Raw genomic sequence first — 23,273 nt, 5'->3', positions numbered from 1 at the left:
CATATTTCGTCAACCACCTTAGCAATGCGACCTAATTTACAGCATCTACTTTTTCCTTATTTATACGTGTATATGTAGCAAACAAGACTAAACAGATATGTTAAACATAAATATGAGCAAAACAAAATTCAGGTCCAACAAACTCACTGAACAATATGCAATATTCATTGGAAGGACACTAAACTGTTAAACACACCATGTATATACCTATGGCAGGTGTTCAAGATGGACTGTAATTAAAACAATTGAAATAGTGAGGTGAGCTAGAACATGTTGGAATTACTTCGGAGAATTTACTTTAATATCGAAAATCTAGTTGCATAGTAATGTGCATAAAAAGGAGGATATCAATCGGTGCTGGCTACCTGGAATGACATAAGGGTTACAAGCATGGGACAATTACAAAGAAAATTTTAACGAAATGGGAAAGGCACAAAAATGCATGCGAGCTCGGAATTAGAATGAGAGAAAAGAGAAAACAACTAAAATACCCTAATTATAAAGTGGGTTTAGTTTGTAATACACGTGATCTTGGGCAGGATCAATCACTAGAAGGCATTACTGCTGATCCGTGAGACTGGTGATAGAATTCAGCCGAAGGGAACATGCGTGAGAAGGATGATCACTGTGGATATAAAGCATTGAGATCAGCTCATGTTCAGAAGCGAAATGGATCACGCTATTGCAAGACAATGAAAGATGATCATACCCTGGGGAAGCAAAACAATCATCATGGTTGATGATGATGTGTGCAGTCATGTAAATGTGTTTGTGTGTCGGTCCATTTTCATGTGTATGTCTGTGGGCATATGTGGAAGCAGAAGTGGCGAGCAGTCGTGAAGCGGTTAGCAAGCTGTGCTACGAACCCGACGACTTGTGTCATCGTGTTCATAGCCAAACCAGTGACGATTATCTGAAATGGCCCTGGGCCACCCCTAGGTCGACTCAGCCTCAAATGAGTACCTGGTGCGGTGTGGCCACCCACCCCCTCGTGTGCCCTGGCAGCCTTCATAGGTGCTCGCTCACAGCACTCGCCTTAAAAGTCGGTGAAGGCTATATGAGGAATCTCCGTCTCTCTCTATATATACTAAGAAATAGTGGCACGGTTAGATATGTATGGTGCGATATAAGAATAATTTAAAATTTCACTCTGAAACCGGTCACAGGTAACATCAGTATTGCATGATATCTGAATGTTCTGGGGGCCTCCTTTAGGTTGACACAGCCTTGAATGAGTACCTGGTGCGGTAGCGTACACATTTTACTGGGGAGACAAAGGCGGCCCCGTGTGGTGCTGGCTATACCGCCCCTCATGTGGCACGCATGTATGTATGTATGTTGAACTTCTTTAGTATGGTAGGTAGCCAACTGTGCTAGTCGGAGGTTCGGGGGAAGGACAACAAATGAAACAAAAAAAACAGTTCTCAAGAAATGAGTTCTCAATCTAGATTTTAAAGTGCAAAGCTCCAGTGGCTTCCTAATATAGAAAGGAAGAGCATTCCAGGCGGCCGCAGAAGCACATCTGAACGTGCACAATGCAGTGACCATCTTTGTTCGATGGCTAAGATGGCCGGAGTTCACGTTATGGAGGCCTTAATGTGTTGCTTTTACCACTTGCTGTTCACAAGTTTCAATAGACTATACAGAGGCTATTTTTGTACACTGCTGAATCAAAGTATGTCCATTTTTTTGAACTGATGGCCCTGAGCTCAATTCCAGAGCACATGATGTAAGCTCACAATGAATGGGTGGCATTCCTTCAATAATTCCATACGCAGGAGGCATTGTATCCTTTATCCCATTAAATATATATGAATGTCATTTTTGAGGGCTTTCAAAGGCATTCCCAAAGATGTGTATCGTAGAATCAAAAGTACCAAAAAAACACTTACTCTCCTGTTTCTCTGTGTCCCTTCATGCATAATAAAAAAAATGTTTGTTTAATAACACGATGTAACACAATTTTTGTTCTTGGGTAGTAAGTGTTATTTCGTAATTGCTTATGACTAAAAAGTATAGGAAATGTCTATTATTCCCTACAAACTTTGCTTTTGTGAACAGGACAGTGATTTTTTTAAATTTACTTATTTTCAATGAGAAAACGGGCGAATTTGTGTCTTTACTTTCACGTAAAGTCAGAAAAAAACAACATATGAATCAAAATGAACATGTATTGATACTAAAGTTATACAAAAATAAATACAAAATATTTATAAGTGAATAGTTTTTCGAGATTTACGATTATACTATAAACCACTTTCATGAATCAGTCCACAAATGTAGTCTCCCATCATGTTCTCGTTATACTGTCCTTGGTAGTGGCATTCAAAGTCCAGTATATCCTGGTGGAAGCACTCGCCTTGCTCCTCCAGTACGCTCCCATGTTCTCCTTGAATTTATCAAGATGAGCATCAAGCATATAGACTTTGAGGGATATTCTACAGCCCATTGTGCTGTAGTTCTTCACCAGAGTCTCAACCAGCTCCACATAGTTTTCGACCATTTGATTGCCCAGGAAGTCACGAACCACTGCGACAAAGCTGTTCCAAGCTGCTTTCTCCTTACGAGTGAGCTTATTGGGGAATTCATTGCACTCCAGGATCTTCTTTATCTGTGCTCCGATGAAGACACCGGCTTTTACCTTTGCCTCAGACAGCTTGAAGGTAATTGAAGGCTATCGACTCCTTATCTACAGCTTTGACAAATTGTTTCATAAGGCTCAATTTGATGTGCAGTGGTGGCATCAGCACTTTCTGGGGGTCCATCAGTAATTCCCACATGATGTTGTTCCTCCCCTCAGAGAACTAGGTGTGCTGTGGCTAGTCCTGCCTGTGGTAGTGCGCCTTGGTGTCCCTGCTGTCACAAAGGCAAAGGTAGCAGGGAAACTTCGTAAAACCGCCTCCATCAAGAATGCCACCATTTTGAAGTCTCTGATGACCTCCCAGCCATACTCATCATATTTCAAGGCGTCCAGCAAGGTTTCATACTCTTAATGTTTTCGGTAAAGTCACGTAGGTAAAAAATGAAAAAAAAAAAAATAAAAATTAAAAAAAAAAAATCACGACGTTTCGGAGGCAACACAAGTCTCCGTCATCAGGCGGGACCGTCACAGCCAGATTTGCTGTATCAAGTGAGCTTCAAATCTAGAGTCCAGCAAGGTCTTGATGCTGGTGTTATCCTCTTTGAGGTGCACCGAGTGAGCCAGGGGAAGAGATGAGTACTTGTTACCATTATGGAGCAGCACAGCTTTGAGGCTGCTGGATGAGCTGTCAATGAAGAGGTGCCGCTCATTCTGGTTACAGGAGATTCCGATTGCTTAGAACAGACTGGTAATATTGTAGCAGAAGGTCTTGATGCTGGTGTTATCCTCTTTGAGGTGCACCGAGTGAGCCAGGGGAAAGATGAGTACTTGTTACCATTATGGAGCAGCACGGCTTTGAGGCTGCTGGATGAGCTGTCAATGAAGAGGTGCCACTCATTCTGGTTACAGGCGATTCCGATTGCCTCGAACAGACTGGTAACATTGTAGCAGAAGCAGAGCCCATCTTGACGGGTGAAGAAGCTGCAAAACGGTTGGTGATGCTTCCTCTGATCTGCGACTTGCATAGTTTCATCCAACAAGTTCCACTGCTTGAGCCTAGACATTTAAAAGCTCGGCATTGGACTTGTTGAGACAAAGATCTCTGAGCAAGTCGTTTAGGTCTTTTTGGTTGGGGTTGTATGGTTTCTCTCCTCAGCTCCACCTTTGAAATTGTTATCTGGATCTACAACGTCTTCCTCGCACTCTGACTTGTTGCTCTCTTCTAAAGACGGCTGCTCTCTCTCTGGAGGAGTGGGTACGGGGAGCTCATGGCAGTGTGGCACCGAGGTGAATCATGAAGGAAGGTCCGGATACGTGATAGCAGGTGCATTCTTGCCAATCCGACGTTTGGAATGGTTCATCATGCAGAAGTAGCAGTTGCGTGAGTGTTCAGTGGGTTCCCGCCAAATGCTTGGGATTGCAAACTTCATGGCTCTCTTTTCCCCTCTGTCCCATCCTACAAAAATACATTTATTTCACCCATGACTAATGTGTAAGAGATTCTCGCAACATTTGTCATATGTGATATATTTTTTCAATAACATTGAAAATTGTAAAACATTTTAAAATTAAAAACTTTTACAATTTTATTTTTTTACAAATTTTATAACGTAAAATATCGAGCAACAATTGTCCATCTTCCCTTCCAGAGTTTGTATGCATTGCTCGCAGGTGAAATGAGGTGCCCAGGGTTTGTCTTGATCCCAAACAGGCATGCCAAAATATGCCTTGTAGGCCTCACACATCTTAGCAGATGCTTCTACAGAGTACTTTTTCGCTCTTGTCTTGATAAATTGGCCGCAGACATAGCAAAATGTGTCTGCCGGATACTTGCAGCCTCTTGATGCCATCTCTGAAAAATGCAGATATGTATCCACTTCGGCAGCTGGAACTAAACTGGACTGGTGGGCTTCAGGCCCCTGTATTTTCCTACTATTTATATTACTGGAAAGTTCTAGAATGTTCTAGAAGTTACTCCAAGTTTACTCAGCACTTAATCTATCTGGAATGTTCTGGAAAATAGGTAAATTTAAGTAGATCAATGACCTGGTCACGAAAGCAAAGTTTATGAGGAATAATAGCCATTTCCTGTACTTTTGACGCATAAGCAATTAGGAAATAACACTTACCACCCAGGAACAAAAAAAATTGTTATACAGTGTAATTATTAGACAGTGTACTGTGAAGTACAGTATATTCAGATACATGTGCATTGATTGAGATGTATAATACAGCCAATACTCTAAAATAACTGCTGATGGGTCCATGGAGGTTACGAGGAAGGGAGCTTACCATGATGTAAAGAGCAGTGGCATCCAGATGTTGGTGACAAAGGAGGAGACTTGAAGCAATATTGTTTCCAAGTGTAAGGTTATTTTGTTTAACCAGGTGACAACTCAGGAAACCAGGATAGTCTCATTATAAGTGACCTAGGGCACTAATCTGCCAGAAGTTGGCAACGATTGCCATGTATAGTCCCAATTTAGTGATTTGTAACATAAAGGGGTTTAATGTATGAGGATACCTTGAAGGTTGTTCTAGCTGCACATCAGTTCCAGCAACTTGCAAAAAAAGGGAGTAATAGTTTTTCAGTTTCATTTAATTTATTAGGTATAACCCTGTGAGCCATGCGGCTCTTAACTCGGGTGCAACCGCAACAAACAAAAACACGAACAAGAAACATCTTAAATTGACTACACGCAACAGAAACATCCAGGAAAAAACAGCAAAGTCTTCCAGAAAAAAAACACAATATTTCAACGCTATGTACAAAAATCCCAGTGGGATGCAAGTCAAACAATAACAACCATAATACAATTTAGATTAAAGTTATCAGGCTAACTCTGTACTACAACAAACAAACATGGCTAAACCAAAATGTAAAAAAATCGCCAAAATAAAGCTATAAAAACAATGTAACAGTGATCATAAGAACTGTGATTCAAATTTAACAAAAAACGATATACATAACATGTACGACCAAACGTTGCAGCCATAGCTGGCTGCATGAATCACTCCCTAACAGCAGGGGTATCAGTAGCAGTATAAAACATTTTCAATACACCTCTAAAGATCAGCACACTATAATCAAAACTCAAGATGAAACTTTGCAGCGGTCATCCGGAATGACATTTGATTTCAGGCCATTCTGAATAGCAGTGGCAGCTAGGGGTGTGCAACTCCTCTAGAGCAGTTTTGAGAGAAGATCTCACAGGTAGTGATCCAAGTTGCAGTTTATTGGCGATAGCATTCCAGACCCTGGGGGCATTAATAGAAAAGGCCCTTCCTCCAGTATTTGTACGGCAATAAGGAATGTGAAGCTGGTAAATGAGCGACAACTTTAGGTCACATTTGTTCTTCGAAACAGTGAGGACATCCAGCAGGTAGTCTGCTGATTTTTTTGTAAGTGCATCGTGAATAAATAAGATCTGATGCACAAGCCATCGATCACGAAGATAAGTTAAGTTTGACTCAATGTAGAGATCGCATTGGTGGGTCCTATATGAGCAGTTCAATGCAAATCTTAAGGCCGAGTGATACATTGAGTCAAGTGTCTTCATTTGTGACCTTGACAACTCAGCCAACAATGCCACATGGTACATGCCTCAGAATTGCACTTATCCAACACATAATCTTTGCTACTCCAAATAACCCAACGTTTACACTTGCCCGTACGTCTTGGAGATGATTGGCCTGCAATTGCTTGCTCACACCACTGCTAGATGGTGTGGGCAGACATCTTGGAAGAAGTTAGTCCATGTATTGTGCTTATTTAGCGAATGCTTTGTACACGTGACTTTTACACAGATCACCAGATACACAGCCCACGTAGCCACAGGGCCACGTGACAGCCTCCTCCTCCAGCACGTGCAGAGCAACCAGTCCGCTTGGCACCCCCTGACGGACATCACAGCCAGAGACGATGTACGCCATGGTCTCCTGCTCTCCGCATTCACACAGTAGCGCGCCCCATCGATGTTCGGAAGTGGCACACACACCGCCTGGTCACAACGGAAGCGGTTCAACCGAACCCACTGGTGCCTTGGGAGGTCGAAGCTACGTATCAGGATAGACGGATCACTGATGAGGTCCTTGTTAGGCACATTCACGACTCTCCATTCCTCCCCCCAGGCAGTGCGTGCATCCCACATACTCGAGTCTTTGGGCTGTGGTGATGCCACACTGGGGATTCCCACACTGGTGATGCCCACACTGGCGTTGCCCACACTGGCTGTCGGGACTCTAGATGCACGGGTGGAGTGCCACACGAACCTTGTCCAGCATCTTGACCACTACAGCTTGACTGCACATTATTGCCAAGGGGGTGTTGTACTGTAAAACAAGCATAGTGAGTTTTGTTGAAATTAGAAGGACCTTTGTAAGATGTTCTGTGTTTGAACAAGTATGATAATTGTAGTTAAATGTCCTATAGCTATGCCTGCCTAAAAGCACATCCATTAAACTCACACTTCCATCACTTTGATGTGACGTTAAGATTATTCCACATATACAATGGTACATTTCTTGACTTAAATCTTTCGTGACTGCAGGAATTCATATTCTTTGGGTCTTTCAGTAAAGCCACGTAGGTAGAAAAATAATAATATAAAATAATAAATACATTTATTTTACCAAAAGACCCAAAGAAAAATAGTATATTTCACAAATGTAATGCCATATACCATTCTGGTTGATTGCACAACCAGAATTGATCATTTGCTTTAATTCATGTTCCCTTAAAAGTGTATTTTAACTTATCCAGGGACATAATTATGCCTTTCACATGATGTGTTGATGGTGTGCATAGATTCAATTAAGTTTCGTCGCATAATAAAATACCAAGTGTTGTAGACACCTAATTACTTGAATTGTTTTGTTGACTGTAAATGCAATTCCATTTAAAATTACAAAACTGTTACGTGTTCGCATATTTACACGTGGAAAGAATTTACATACTCATGTTTTATAAAAAAAAAACTTATGATGGCACACTAATTGTGAACTGGAAAACTATGAAATAATCATTATTTTTGAGTGTCAGTTTTTGTAAAATTTTCTAAAGTATTTTATGTATGATGCATGTATTACTGATGTGCATAACCCATATGTACCTGCCCTTGTACAACAATTGGGTCAGCTATGACTATGTGTTTAGGCACAAATTAATGCGCGGCGGCATGGTGCAAACATACACATAAATTAGTAAACACTTCAACACGCGATACAAATACAAATGTAAAAAGAAAAATTATTGATGGTATACATGCATGGCCTGGGTGACTTGAAGCCCTTAACTTATTCTACTGCTGTACTGAGCAAAAATCATGCATACATTTATCAAACAGGATTTTTTTTTACAAAATATCCTAAAACAATATATGTACTTCCTTTTGTTAGCTTTAAGCAGAAACATAAAGCTAATGTTCATGATGTTCGAAACAAGATGCATGTTTCTGTCGTACTTTTAAAATAACTGTACCTTCACAGCCTTATAACAACTGCAAGTCACCCTGACAAAAGGTTCATCTCAGTGGACGTTTTGCCTAGTTATAAATAGGGGTCATTGATTAATTTATTGATCGTTTGTGTACATATTCCTGTCAGCTCGTACTGCGGTTAGACTATTGGAAGCACATTTGGAATGATGCACGTTCTAGATCCTGAATGCTGGGCAACAATATATTAGAAATATCAGGGCAGTTTCTACAAATTAGGAAATTCTGTAAAAAAAAAATAATTCTCATCATACCTATGGAATGATAATTTAAAAGTAATTATCTATAGTTAATAAAATGCATATTACATCTTAGTTATGGATTAAGTCAATGATTTTGACACACATGAAACTGAATCCAGAATCACCGTCCCATGGAGCATTGATTGTTCGCTTATCAAGAAAGGTGGGTACATAATTACTGTCTGAATCACACCCCGAATTGGTTGGTGTACTATTCTCCAAGTGAAACGTCACTTCACAATGACACGAACGATTAACCCACTTGTTGTCTGAAAAGTGCATGAGAATACGTGGAGATGACCAAAAGCATAAACAACAGTTTCAATGTGTATCGCATCTTCATACAAAAGCATCTCAAGACTTAATAATATAATTATAATAAAATAAAGACACCGACTGAGAGCAAACAGGAAGACGCCGGGAAGAAAATGAAGCTGAATTAGTGGGGAAGGTGAGAGTGGAGACACATTGTAGAGATAAAGAAGCAAAATGCCATGATACAATTAATGTTATCACAATTGATAATAACATACCCCTAGACAATGTAAAAGCCAATTATAACTTGGGATTGATGTGACAATCCACTGATTCATTGCTTTATGGAATTCATTTAATGATCTTGAATTCATAGAGATGGAATAACTGTTCTTGATGATCATCGATAAGAAATTGCTCCTGATCTTTTGCATAATAGTTTTCCTTGATTACATGTGTAATAATTGACCAGTAATCATTCTCAATGATCGCGCCATAATAATACAGCAAAGACATTACACAATTCACTTTTAAAAGTTATAAATGAATAAAAGTAAAAACGTAATAATGAAAAGTAATAAATAAATAAAATTAATTCATAATCATATAATCAACAAAACATTATTTATAATAAAAAACAATAATAAAGAAAGTAATTAAAATAAAAAAGTGATTAAAATAATTGATTTGGAAATTAATTATTAAGTACTACATTTCATATCGATGACACTAGCCCCTTGACACATTTTACTACTACACCATAGAATTATCAATTCATATTTAATGTAGTTGCATTAATAATAATACTTTTTAAAATAAATAACATTATTTCATAATTTTCATTTTGACGATCACCCAATATACACAACACCACCAATCCCACGTGTCCACAGAGATACATTTTTACTTAACCTTTGCGTTTGCATAGAATATGCAATATGTATTGATGTGTTTTGTATGTATATGTGATGCACGTAAATCTTTGCTCACAACAACAAAAAATTCACACGAAGTTTTACACCTTACCAGCGTAACTTGTTGACCTTTAGTTTTAATTGGATAGTTTGGCACCTGCTGTATTTTAGATTTTGTTTGTCTCTTTGCTTGAATGCCAGTCAATTTTTTTTTATAACTGTAAAGCACGGTTGTAGCCAATATTTTAATGACATTTTTTGAGACAGATGCCATCCAGGCATCCACCCTACGTCCTTCCTTTTGGAAGATGTACGTAGATGACACGTTCGTCATCTGGCCACATGGCCGACCAGCTCTGAACAAATTCCTCAACCACATCAATTCCATACGCCCAGCTATAAAATTCACCACGGAAGTGGAAAAGGATCGCAAGCTACCATTCTTGGATGTTTTAATCGAAAAGAGACCAGATGGCTCAATCGGACACTCTGTCTACAAGAAAACCACCGATACGGATGCCTACCTAAAACCTGACTCCCACCACCATCCATCCCAGAAGAATTTCCTCATCAAAACTACGCCATAGAGCTCGATGCATTTCTGACCATCACCACCTAGCCAGTGAACTGGAACACGTACACCAAGCACTCAAGATGAATGGATATTCAGACTACATTATCCGTAAAGCTATCATCCCAACCGTTGGGAAAGAACCATCTGAGAAACCAATCAAAACCATCACCTTGCCATACATAGCAGGGGTCACCAAAAATATTTCCAAGATCATGAGCAAACACAAGATCCAGGTTCGATTCAACACAGTACATAAAATTCGTGATCTGATCCCATCTGTGAAGGATGTGATCCCTGACATGCAATACCCCGGCATCTATGAACTAAGCTGTGTCTGCGGCAGTAGTTACATTGGGGAAACTAAGCGACACGTCTCGGACCGTGTTCGTAAACATAAGGCAGATTTGAAGCTTTCGTGACTGCAAGGAATCATCTTCTTAGGTTTTTTCGGTAAAGTCACGTAGAAAGTAAAATAAAATAAAAACAAAAATCACGACGTTTCGGAGGCAACACAAGTCTCTGTCATCAGGTGGGACCGTCACAGCCAGATTAGCTGTATCAAGTGAGGCAATGATTCAAGATGTAATCCCTTAAAAGCGAGTTGAGGGGGGAGGGAGAGGGAGGGGGGAGCTCATCAGACTATGGTAGCCAATGAAAGGAACGTATCGGGAGGGAGGGGGGGCGAGGCCAAAAGGGTAGCCGATGGACGTGGAAGCGCTTGTGCGCATGCGGCCAATTACTGCACACGCCAACACAATGGAGCGATTGTGCGCAAGCGGCCAGCCACTGCACCCGCCAACACAATGGGCAGAGAGGAGGAGGGGAGGTCTAATACACATGATAGACAAAAGAACGAAAATGATGATGGGTACAAACTTAGGGGGAGCTCATCAGACTATGGTAGCCAATGAATGGAACGTATCGGGAGGGAGGGGGGGGGCGGGGGGGGGGGGCGAGGCCAAAAGGGTGAGCGACGAACGTGGAAGCGCTTGTGCGCAAGCGGCCAATTACTGCACACGCCAACACAATGGAGAGAGAGGGGGAGGGGGGGTCTGATACACATGATAGACAAAAGAACGAAAATGACCATGTTTATACCAATGCTGGCTGAACAATGAAGAGAGTACTGTTAAAATAACTGGGGATGTTAACACTCGGTAAAGTACAGTAAAATAGTGCCTGTCAGATAAGATGGTCCAAAAAAATTTGTGATTAAGTCTTTTTTGCGTGGTTGATAACATCTTTCCAATGATTACTAAGTTTGTACCCATCATCACGGTTGAAATTATGTCTGTGTTTGTATATTTGTATGGCTTCGTGTAAAAAACCTTTGATGGTAGCCGGGAGGTTTGCAGAGAACCTTGGTCTCGGAAAAGACAATTTCATGAGAGCCCACCGAGTTGTAGCAATGATCGGCCACGGCAGAAGAATCAGTTCTGCCGTGTTTCAGATCTGACTTGTGCTCGCGGACACGATCAGAAACATGACGTTTCGTTTCTCCAATGTAGCAATCACCACAAATGCAACTCAATTTGTAGACTCCAGGATACTGTAAGTCAGGAACGACATCCTTCACAGATGGAATCAGATCACGGATTTTATGCACTGTACTGAATCGGACTTGGATCTTATGTTTGTTTAGAATTTTGGAGATCTTTTTGGTCACGCCAGCTATGTATGGTAACGTGATGGTTTTGGTCGGAGTTTCATGTGGCTGTTTCTGTGTGGTGGGAGAGACAGCTTGGCGGATAGTACGGTCAGAGTATCCGTTCATCCTGAGGGCCCGATGTACATGTCTTAATTCACCGGTCAGGACATGTACATCGGGCCCTCAGGATGAACGGATACTCTGACCGTACTATCCGCCAAGCTGTCTCTCCCACCACACAGAAACAGCCACATGAAACTCCGACCAAAACCATAACGTTACCATACATAGCTGGCGTGACCAAAAAGATCTTCAAAATTCTAAACAAACATAAGATCCAAGTCCGATTCAGTACAGTGCATAAAATCCGTGATCTGATTCCATCTGTGAAGGATGTCGTTCCTGACTTACAGTATCCTGGAGTCTACAAATTGAGTTGCATTTGTGGTGATTGCTACATTGGAGAAACGAAACGTCATGTTTCTGATCGTGTCCGCGAGCACAAGTCAGATCTGAAACACGGCAGAACTGATTCTTCTGCCGTGGCCGATCATTGCTACAACTCGGTGGGCTCTCATGAAATTGTCTTTTCCGAGACCAAGGTTCTCTGCAAACCTCCCGGCTACCATCAAAGGTTTGTACACGAAGCCATACAAATATACAAACACAGACATAATTTCAACCGTGATGATGGGTACAAACTTAGTAATCATTGGAAAGATGTTATCAACCACGCAAAAAAGACTTAATCACAAAATTTTTTTGGACTATCTTATCTGACAGGCACTATTTTACTGTACTTTACCGAGTGTTAACATCCCCAGTTATTTTAACAGTACTCTCTTCATTGTTCAGCCAGCATTGGTATAAACATGGGCATTTTCGTTCTTTTGTCTATCATGTGTATCAGACCCCCCCTCCCCCTCTCTCTCCATTGTGTTGGCGTGTGCAGTAATTGGCCGCTTGCGCACAAGCGCTTCCACGTTCGTCGCCCATCCTTTTGGCCTCGCCCCCCCCCCCGCCCCCCCCCTCCCTCCCGATACGTTCCATTCATTGGCTACCATAGTCTGATGAGCTCCCCCTAAGTTTGTACCCATCATCATTTTCGTTCTTTTGTCTATCATGTGTATTAGACCTCCCCTCCTCCTCTCTGCCCATTGTGTTGGCGGGTGCAGTGGCTGGCCGCTTGCGCACAATCGCTCCATTGTGTTGGCGTGTGCAGTAATTGGCCGCTTGCGCACAAGCGCTTCCACGTCCATCGGCCACCCTTTTGGCCTCGCCCCCCCTCCCTCCCGATACGTTCCTTTCATTGGCTACCATAGTCTGATGAGCTCCCCCCTCCCTCTCCCTCCCCCCTCAACTCGCTTTTAAGGGATTACATCTTGAATCATTGCCTCACTTGATACAGCTAATCTGGCTGTGACGGTCCCACCTGATGACGGAGACTTGTGTTGCCTCCGAAACGTCGTGATTTTTGTTTTTATTTTATTTTACTTTCTACGTGACTTTACCGAAAAAACCTAAGAAGATAAGGCAGATATTAAACATGGTAGGACCAATCCCTCAGCCGTAGCTGACCATTGTTTTTATGCTGTTAGCACGCACGAAATAGATTTTTCCAAGATTAAGATACTCTACACACCCACTGGCTATCAGAAAAGATTCGTTTTTGAAGCCATCCAGATACTGTATATAAACACAGACACAATTTCAACCAAGAAGATGGGTACAAACTGAGCAATCATTGGAACGACATTATCAACCAGGTTAAGTCATAACTGGCTGTGATGTTTAGTAGTTATTTTTTACTCTCTGGTGTTACATTAACAGGTTAAATGCCTCTACATTAACAGGTTAAATGTCTCACTAACACAGCCACCGTTGCTCGTTTTCCTTGATGTGGCAGTGGCTCTACGATCTAACATTGACATGCTATATCTCACAATACAAGGGCCACCTCCGCAGCTTCGTCGTCGTGGAGGTTTCCCAGCTCTCTCCGATCTTACATTTACATGCAAATTTAATCGCTAAGTCAACCCACTTCACTTATACACAATACAATGGCCACCCCCGCAGCTTCGTCGTCGTGGAGTTTGCCTAGGTCTCTTCAATCTTACATTTACATGCAATTTTCTTCACTAGCCCCGCCCACTTCGCTTATGACCTTTGGGCTACACCCATCTCAAACATTTATAACATCCTGCCTCAGCATCTCTCTAGCTATTTTTTCACCTGATGACGATTTCTTGCGTTGCGATCGAAACATCGTGATATTTTAATTGTTTTTTCTATCTACGCAGCTTTACTGAAAGACCCAAAGAATATGTAAAGCACAAGTTATTCTTACACCTTAGTTAACCCAAACTGATGCATCCACCTTTGATGCATATGGTATTTTCGCCCCTTAAGTTTGGGAGCAAAAAATCGTCTACAGTAATTGATGCTTAATAGTGATTAACATGTCTTGTGTTTGAATGCTGCTATTCGTTCTCAACCCACCTGTTTACTAATCTGATGGGATTAAGGCATGCATGTGACATACTCGTTAAGCCAGTGTATGCTCTTTAATCACGTTTATCTGTTGGCTGTATTATGCTACTCTGTGCCTTGTTGCTCATGCTGTCATACAGTTTAATGTTAAAATTACATGTTAGTGCACACTATTTAAGCGTGTTTTTTTCTGAGCAACCTCAGAATACATATACTATAGCACTGTGTCATAAGGTTTGTGGATTGCCAATCTGCTTGTATGAATGTGTAATGTAGCTCTCAGAGACACCGTCTTGTTAAGTTATATGTATATTTATTGTGAATAAAGTCCACTGACTCACTGATAACTTAACGAGTAACCCCGAGTGACTATATACACTTGGGTAACTTATGTGACTCTACGCTACGCTCCCTATGCAGTTGGTTGGCTACACAGGAGCGTATGCGTAGCAGTCATGGAGACAATATAACTCTAGCCTTCCAAGACTACAAGGTGCCTGATCCAAGATGATGAAGACGACCCGCTCCAAGATGACGACGGCGACGACAGTTCCTTGGTTCCCCCACAACAGGAGTCCAGAGCCCTATTCCACTCCGGCTTTTATCCCCCCTCTCGATTCGGCCACGCCCATTTTCCCGAACACTCTCTTACCGCACCTGGAACTGTCTGTCTCTGTCCCAATTACTGTTTAGGTCCCGTTCTTATCCTCACGCGACCCTTTCAGTGCCCATCGCGTCAATCATTAATAACAACCACTTAGATCCCATATTACCCTTACGTGACCCTGTCTAATTCCCATGACGTTAATTAGTAACCACGGCCATGGGGAGTTGTACTGTCCTTACATCACACCGTACTGTCCTTACACATGCCTGCGAGCTGCTCTCATCACTCCATCTCCAGGTTGAACATCTCTTGGCCTGTGTTACCTCACCTTAGCTACCACTCGGTTGTTATTTTGGGTTGTTATTCTTGATCGTCAGTCATTTATTCCGTCGAGCCACGTGTCCTGTCCAAGTCGAATTTGTTGCACAGTTTGGGTGACGCCATTAATCTGCATGTGTTCTCTAATCCATGTGTTCTCTTAAGGAATTTCCAAGCATGCACTTCTCCACGCCTCTCTCCACACTTTTCAATTTTATTCTATTTTCCTTCATTCATGTCCTTGATTCTAATCCGCATGCTACAGCAGGAAGTGCGTGTTGATTAAAGATGTTCTCCTTGGCAGATTTGTGATGATTTTCATTGTCAAGTTCAGTGTTTGCAAAAGCACTCCTAGTTGCTCTCATGTGCCTCTTTATTCCATGATCGTAATTTGGATCGTTGTCAATAGCTGTCCCGTGTACACATCCTCGACTGTGTGCCCCACTTGTGTCTCTCCAACCGACATCTCCAATTGTTGAGTGGACTTTTGTTTTACATGATGATTTTTTTTGCTAATTTATCCTGAGCCCAACTGTTCAGTTTTATTAATTAGCTATTCAAATATTTCCTCGAGATTATTCTAATTTGATGTTTTATTTACTCTTTCGTCAGCCTATCTGAGATCGTTAATATTTGCTCCATTAATACTTAAACATTTGTTTTTCCACCCAATTTTCAGAACATATTTTGTTACTGAATAACTTTTCCAAATACATTCCACAATTTTCGACTCCGTGTAATTTACTTTTGGTATTTTCTTCACGTAATCTAAGTGCTAGTTCCTATTTGTAAATGGTTTTCATTATTTAGGATTTTTTTTTGTTTAAGAGTTTGGAAAACTGCATCGATTTCAACTGCATTGAATGCTTTTCACACCGCATGTAGGTAAGACAGAATGGTAATTGGAATTCGTTGGTCTTTACTTGCCGACTATAAGTATGTAGTCAGTGGTAGAAATTCATTCCCTAAATCCGACTTGCTCCTGTGGTTGGTCGGCTTCAATTTGTGTTTGGAATACTTACGTTCCTAATTCTCTTCATTCTTTTTTTATGTAATACTTGTTTATGTTATACTCATTACATTTTTATGTATTTATTTAATTTTACATTTTATTTGTATGTATTTGTTTAATTGTACATTTTAAGGTATTTATTATTTCCTTGTCTGTCATTCGTGGTATTCATTTAAAATGTACTTATACATTACAATAAAAATATAGTCTATATGTAATGTTCATCAAGGCCATTGCTTATTTTTTAGAGAGTTGCTGTGATGAAACGATGTACGTAATTAAATACATATACTGTACACAGTACTGTACTAAACCACAATGCATCAAAAGCAACTTCCTGCAGTTAAAAAATCTATATATTACTGGCAGTTTAAATACTTGACTGCCTACAATCATTCCATATGCGCTGCCAACAGCAAATGGGAGCCATCATGTGGTTTTATATAATGAGGAATGCTGAGGTTTGCCAGGCAGACTGGTGTTCTTGTGTCACGATGATTCAGCAGCGATGGTGTGCGCTGTATGGCCACATTTTGTGGAAAGAGATCCTGCAACCCGGCACACACGCCGCTGAAGCTGGATAGCAAAATCAGCCTGGACCGTGGCATTCCACCAGGATGGAGGAGACCAGGCGAGCATTTGCGCACCACCTGGTTCAGCCAAGTCTATGAACACTAAACTATTAACTATTTTTTATTTTACTAGGTAAAGGGCACTAAGCTATATAGCTCTTTTTTCAGAACCGACCTGGCCACAGATGATAGCTCAACGAAGTGGCTTATCATTTGCAAATTTATAGCAGACAAATACTTTAAACACATGTTTCTGTATGTGGAGGGAAAATCCGGAGGATCCGGAGAAAAATCCACGCGACCATGGGGAGAACATGCAAATACTAAATATACATGCGTCAGGGTCAGGATCGAACCCACGACGTTCTGCATTCCAGGCGAGGTAGTTAATATCTCACCACGTTAGCGCTCCATGGGAAGGGGGATACTATGGTCTCACAATTGCAAAACAGCTGAGTGATGTTAATCAAATAAATGACCAGTAAATATTCGGCCATATCCCTAAGATGGTGTAGGTGGCATAGGTGCAGCCCTGAAATGTCTTGCTCACACCACCAAAGTGAGCTCAAGAAAGCTGGGACATGTTGGTCTACCTTTCCACAACAGCCATATGTCGTGGAATAACCCACCACATTCAGTCTGCTGAGGCCTGGGACTTGTCAAAAAAATGTGTGAACTGTTGAGAAAATTAAGTGAGGTTTAGCACGAAAATGCAAGTCCATGCACTGCACGTGCAATGGTGAAATTGGAGGGAAACATCCAGCATACAGCCTACACAGAGCCCCCTGGGCTTCCATCCAAGAGGTGGTGACATGATCGAACAGTCGTGACTTGTACACTGCGAACATTAGGTTGGTTAGGATTAGGACAAGTGTATTTTGGTAGAGGGTGGATTTTTCAACAAATAATCATAACGATACCAACACATCTTATTTACAACCTAAATTTGTATTAAATAAACGTAGTGTTTTTTCTCCATATATACTTTTCTGCATATTAATTTTAGTTGCTTACAAACAAACAACAAAAGCTGGTGCTCAGGGGGACATGAATAATGGGAACATAACAGATTGCATAAATGGTATGTTCAGTTACAGTAACATTAGACTGGGGCTATGCGGCAAACTGTCGAATGTCCTTTCATGGTGGCATTGTGTTGTTTAAAAGTCTCAGCCCTCAAGGGATGTTGAATTTGCAATCTTTATTCTTTTGGTATATTTCTTATAACGCTAGTCTTGGTCATTTGATTGCAGTCTTGTAATATAACCTCGGTGCATTACACACGTCTCGTGCATATCTGCCAAATGCTAAAATCACAGAGGTTGTCAAAACAATTCAGCTGGCATTTGGGGGAGGAAAAAAAACAATCCCAATGTTGATGCCAAGGCTGTCTCGAGCAAGACAGCTAAAATTCTAGCAGTACTTATACATAAATGGTTTTGACGTCTCTTCTCTATATCAATCCACTTGACTTTTCTGTGATGGTCTGTACAGCCAGCAATAGACAGGATGTACTCTACAGAGTCTTACAGACCCGTCACACCTTTAAGTGTACGTTCCTCTTTGCTTTTACGATTGAAAGCAAATTGGCGAGATGTTAGCTCATTTGCCTGGGATGCTGCAGGGCATAGGCTCGATACCGACCCTGGCACCTGCTGTATATTTGTAATTTACATGTTCTCCCCGCGATAGCGTGGATTTTATGCCAGGTCCTCCAGTTTTACACTCCACATTTAGAAGCATGCATTTAGATTATTTGACTGTGGTACATTTCCACATGATAAGCCACTTTGTTGAACTATAATATGTGACCAGGTCACTTCTGAAATAGAGCCATATACCTTAGTGGGCTTTTCTTAGTAAAGTAACAAAAAAAGTTTAATTAAATTGACAAAGAGATGTAAATTATTATGATCACAAAACAGTGATATTGCCTTTGCTGCATTCAAATTATGTAGTCTTTTCGCGTGCAAATTTTGCACAAATAAAATGCAGCACGGAATCAATCCTCATTTCTGAATCTCAATATGAACATTTCAAATAGCATGAAGAGTAGTGATTTGTGTAGAATTGAGGAAAGTCAACTACGACAGAATTATGTTTATTGAGTATTGGAATACTCCCTCCTGTGCTACTCCAAATTATTTAGAAAAATAAAAAGATGCTGCTTAATGGTAGACAAATTCTCACATCTGCAAAAAGAGTGTGAATTAACGTCCGTGACTTATACACGTGCTGAAAATGTTATATTCGGCCAATTCCAATTAAGCTAGCTTGCTCACATCGATGCATTTTTTTTATTTTTGTGAGCAACCCCCATAGCTGAGCATGCAGGGCTTTCACGGTGGTATGTGTGCACTACGTGTGCAGAACGAGTGAATCAGAAGTAAGGTGTGTATCAGCAGTTCGCAACCTGCGGTACCCGTTTACCCCTGGGGGTTACGCGTGACATCTCCCGTTGATACGTGAGACAAATCACCTGATGGCGGTGGGTATGTGAGGTACGGTCACGCGGGGTTACTCAGTGCAGTGCTGATATCTGCATATGTGCTCTAATAATTGCTGTATATACCAATATGTTGCATAGAATTACGTAAATCCGTGGACTTGGATGTCTCTGTTATCCAGGTTTTATTTACAAATGCACAAAATAGATTCTTCAACCCCTCAGAAATTCTCATCCAGTGGTTTCGATCCCGATCCCAACATCAGTATATCTGGAGTTTGAAAGTTCTCGCCGTGGCCATGTGGATTTATCTCCGGGTCCTCCAGTTTGTCCCTCCATATTTTAGAAACACATGTTAAGAGTATTTGGCTGCTATAACTTTACACATGATAAGCCACTTCATTGAGCTATTGTTTGTTGCCAGGTCGCTTCTGAAAAAGAGCTGACCTGGTAAATTTAAATAGTTTATTTTAGTTCATCTATGGAATTTCAACCCACCCCCTCTGCTTCATGGTGATGGCTTGGCCTAAACTATACAGTATTGATATATTTGTTAATGCAGCCTAAATATTACATAGTTATACATAATAAAGGTTTTTGAGTTAGATCGCGCAAGTATAGATGTATTGTAACCCTCCACCACCCGCCACAGCCAGTAAGGTTGATCACATAAACAACGCGCCAATTAGTTACTACTTCAGTCCACCGGTGTGTTGGTCAGTAAATCCACAACGTTTACAATTTTAATACAACGTTTCGCTGGCAATTAAATCCAGCATTAACGGGCGATTTGCCAGAATAGTGAAGCAATCCACCTGCTTGACGTCATCACTGAACCCATCAGGTGCAGAGATCAGAGGCGGAGGTGGGTGGGTATTGTCATGTTATAATAGATTAGTAATCAGTTAATTAGCATGTGTTTCCTCTATAAGGAATACAGTTGTAAGGGGCCGTCCATAAATGACGTCACGCGATTTTGGACGATTTTATACCCCCTCCCCCCTTCGTCACACGGCGTCGCAGAAAGTCAGACCCCCCTCAAATATGACGTCACAAAGCACTGCCCCCCCCCCCCAAAAAAAAAACATGCTTCAAATCGTTTTAAAACTATTGTCATTGTAGTGCATATTTACTGTGGTGCTGCACTCTGATGTTGTAGGAGCAAACATTTATTAAAAAGTATATTTGATTAAGTAGAACGTGTTGTCTATATCTATTTAAAGTTGCGCATTTTGATGTGATGTCACATTTCTAACCCCCCCCCCCCCTCGTCACATTTTGTCACAAATGTCTGACCCCCCCCCCCCCTAGGTGCGTGACGTCATTTATGGACGGCCCCTAAAATGTATTACTATACTAACAGGACGAACACCAATCACGTGTATAGCTCTTTTCATAGCGGATCCTAATCCTGCGCCATGGTGTTTCTGCAGAGCGGAAATAGAAGCGAACGTGGGCTGCAGGACAAATAGGTTTAATAACAGGACTTCTACACTCACATTTTGAACACTGGGTTACGGGTGTATTGACAGTCGATACAGGGTACGTGACAGAAAGAAGGTTGGAAACTACTGGAGTAGACGCCATCAGTCTTTGCTCTTGTAAGTTCATTTTAACCTCCTACTCTCTATTGTAATTAATGTTTGGGCACTGTCTTGATTAAGTGCAGCGTAGGATTAGCAACCAGCAGTACATTATTCGGAGGTTAGTCTGTTTGCTTATTTACTCTACTAGGATGGGGATGCCATTTTTCCTGGTGTGAGCTGTCCAAGTGACATTGCCTGCTGCCCTGTTCAAAGTAATGCGATGTCCTCCTAGATTAGAGTCCACGTAAGTCTCGTCACAATGCGTTTGCCCTCGCAATGGCGCATTAGCAAACAACAAATGGATGCACGTACACGTATATTCATCATCGGTAATGTTTTCCAAACGCGCTTAAAATGCTGGTCCTTAAAGAACAATGTTGAATTGTACTGCCGCTGAATTTTGACCTTAATCCACTTTACTCCACACGTCAATTGACCCATCTTTCAAACAAAGCGCAGTTGTGCAGGCACGAGCGGTGTGGATACTGTCAGCTGTAAAAAAAAATACGCACAAAAGTTGGCACATTGTCTTGCATAGCAAGTGTCTCACTTTCACAAAAATGTGAGATTTTTTCCACCTTTCATTGACCCCCATTTCCTGGCATGTCTCCGCTGTCACTAGTGACAGTGTTGAGAAATGTTCGTTTCGGGCCAAATTTTACAATTACACACGTATCTATCTGTCTTACGTGTACACAGTGTGTACATATATACCTGGTCATATTGTCCAGTTTGTATCATGCAATATGTAATTGTGGGTGGCCAAAAGAGAGCACGATATCAACTCGGTTTCTGGTATGCCTGTCCCAGAGGTTGTTGTTATTAAGTATGTAACAGTGCATCGAGGTATCAATTGAAATTTAATGCTCACAATGCATGCAGAGAATATGAACATTGATTATAATATATGTTCCACGATTTTTGTTACTGGGTAGTAAGTGTTATTTCCGAATTGCATAAAGTCAGTAAAAACTACATATTAATCAAAATGAACATGTATTTATACTAAAGTAATGCAAAAATGACGACAAAAGATTTAGAAGTGAGTAGTTTTTCGAGATTTACGATTATAATATAAATCACTTTCACGAATCAGCCCCCAAATGTAGTATCCTATCGTGCTCTCGTTATACTCTCCTTGGTCGCTGCATTCAAAGTCCAGTATATCCTGGTGAAAGCGCTCGCCTTGCTCCTCCGAGTACGCTCCCATGTTCTCCTTTAATTTATCAAGATGAGCATCAAGGATATGGACTTTGAGGGACATCCTACAGCCCATTATGTCGTAGTTCTTTACCAGAGTCTCAACCAGCTCCACGTAGTTTTCGACCTTGTGATTGCCCAGGAAGCCACGAACCACTGCGACAAAGCTGTTCCAAGCTGCTTTCTCCTTACGAGTGAGCTTATTGGGGAATTCATTGCACTCCAGGATCTTCTTTATCTGTTGTCCGATGAAGACACCGGCTTTTACCTTTGCCTTAGACAGCTTAGGGAAGAAGTCTTGAAGGTAATTGAAGGCTGTCGACTCCTTATCTACAGCTCTGACAAATTGTTTCATAAGGCCCAATTTGATGTGTAGTCGTGGCATCAGCACCTTTTAGGGGTCCACCAGTGGCTCCCACTTGACGTTGGTCTTCCCCACAGAGAACTCGGTCCGCTGTGGCCAGTCCCGCTTGTGGTAGTGCGCCTTGGTGTCCCTGTTGTCCCAAAGGCAAAGATAGCAGGGAAACTTGGTAAAACCACCTTGGAGACCCATCAGAAATGCCACCATTTTGAAGTCTCCGATGACCTCCCAGCCGTACTCATCATACTTCAAGGTGTCCAGCAAGGTCTTGGTGCTGTTGTAATCCTCTTTGAGGTGCACCGAGTGAGCCAGGGGGGAAGAGTCGGATACTTGTTACCATTATGGAGCAGCACGGCTTTGAAGCTCCTGGATGAGCTGTCAATGAAGAGGCACCACTCATTCTGGTCACAGGTGATTCCGATTGCCTCCAACAGACTCGTCACATTGTGGCATAAGCAGAGCCCATCTTGACAGGCGAATATGCTGCAAAAAGGTTGGTGACGCTTCCTCTGATCTGCGACTTGCACACTTTCATCCAACAAGTTCCACTGCTTGAGCCTAGACATCAAAAGCTCAGCGTTGGATTTGGTGAGACCAATATCTCTTTTACCAAGATCTCTTTTACCAAGGTCTCTGATCAAGTCGTTGAGTTATTTTTGGTTGGGGTAGTATGGTTTCTCTCTTCAGCTCCACCTTTGAAATTGTGATCTATATCTACAACGTCTTCCTCGTTCTCTGACTTGCTGCTCTCTTCGAAAGACGGCTGCTCTCTCTCTGGAGGAGTGGGTACGGGGAGCTCATGGCAGTGTATCACCGGAGCGATGGATGAAGGAAGGTCCAGATACGTGATAGCAGCTGCATTCTTGCAAGTCCGACGTTTGGAAGAGTCCACCATGCAGAAGTAGCAGTTGCTTGAGTGGTCAGTGGGTTCCCGCCAAATTCTTGAGACAGCGAACTTCATGGCTCTCTTTT

The sequence above is a fragment of the Lampetra planeri genome, chromosome 14 (genome assembly GCF_965212315.1).
Source record: "Lampetra planeri chromosome 14, kcLamPlan1.2.h2, whole genome shotgun sequence".
NCBI lineage: Eukaryota > Metazoa > Chordata > Hyperoartia > Petromyzontiformes > Petromyzontidae > Lampetra > Lampetra planeri.
This window is presented reverse-complemented; position numbering follows the sequence as displayed.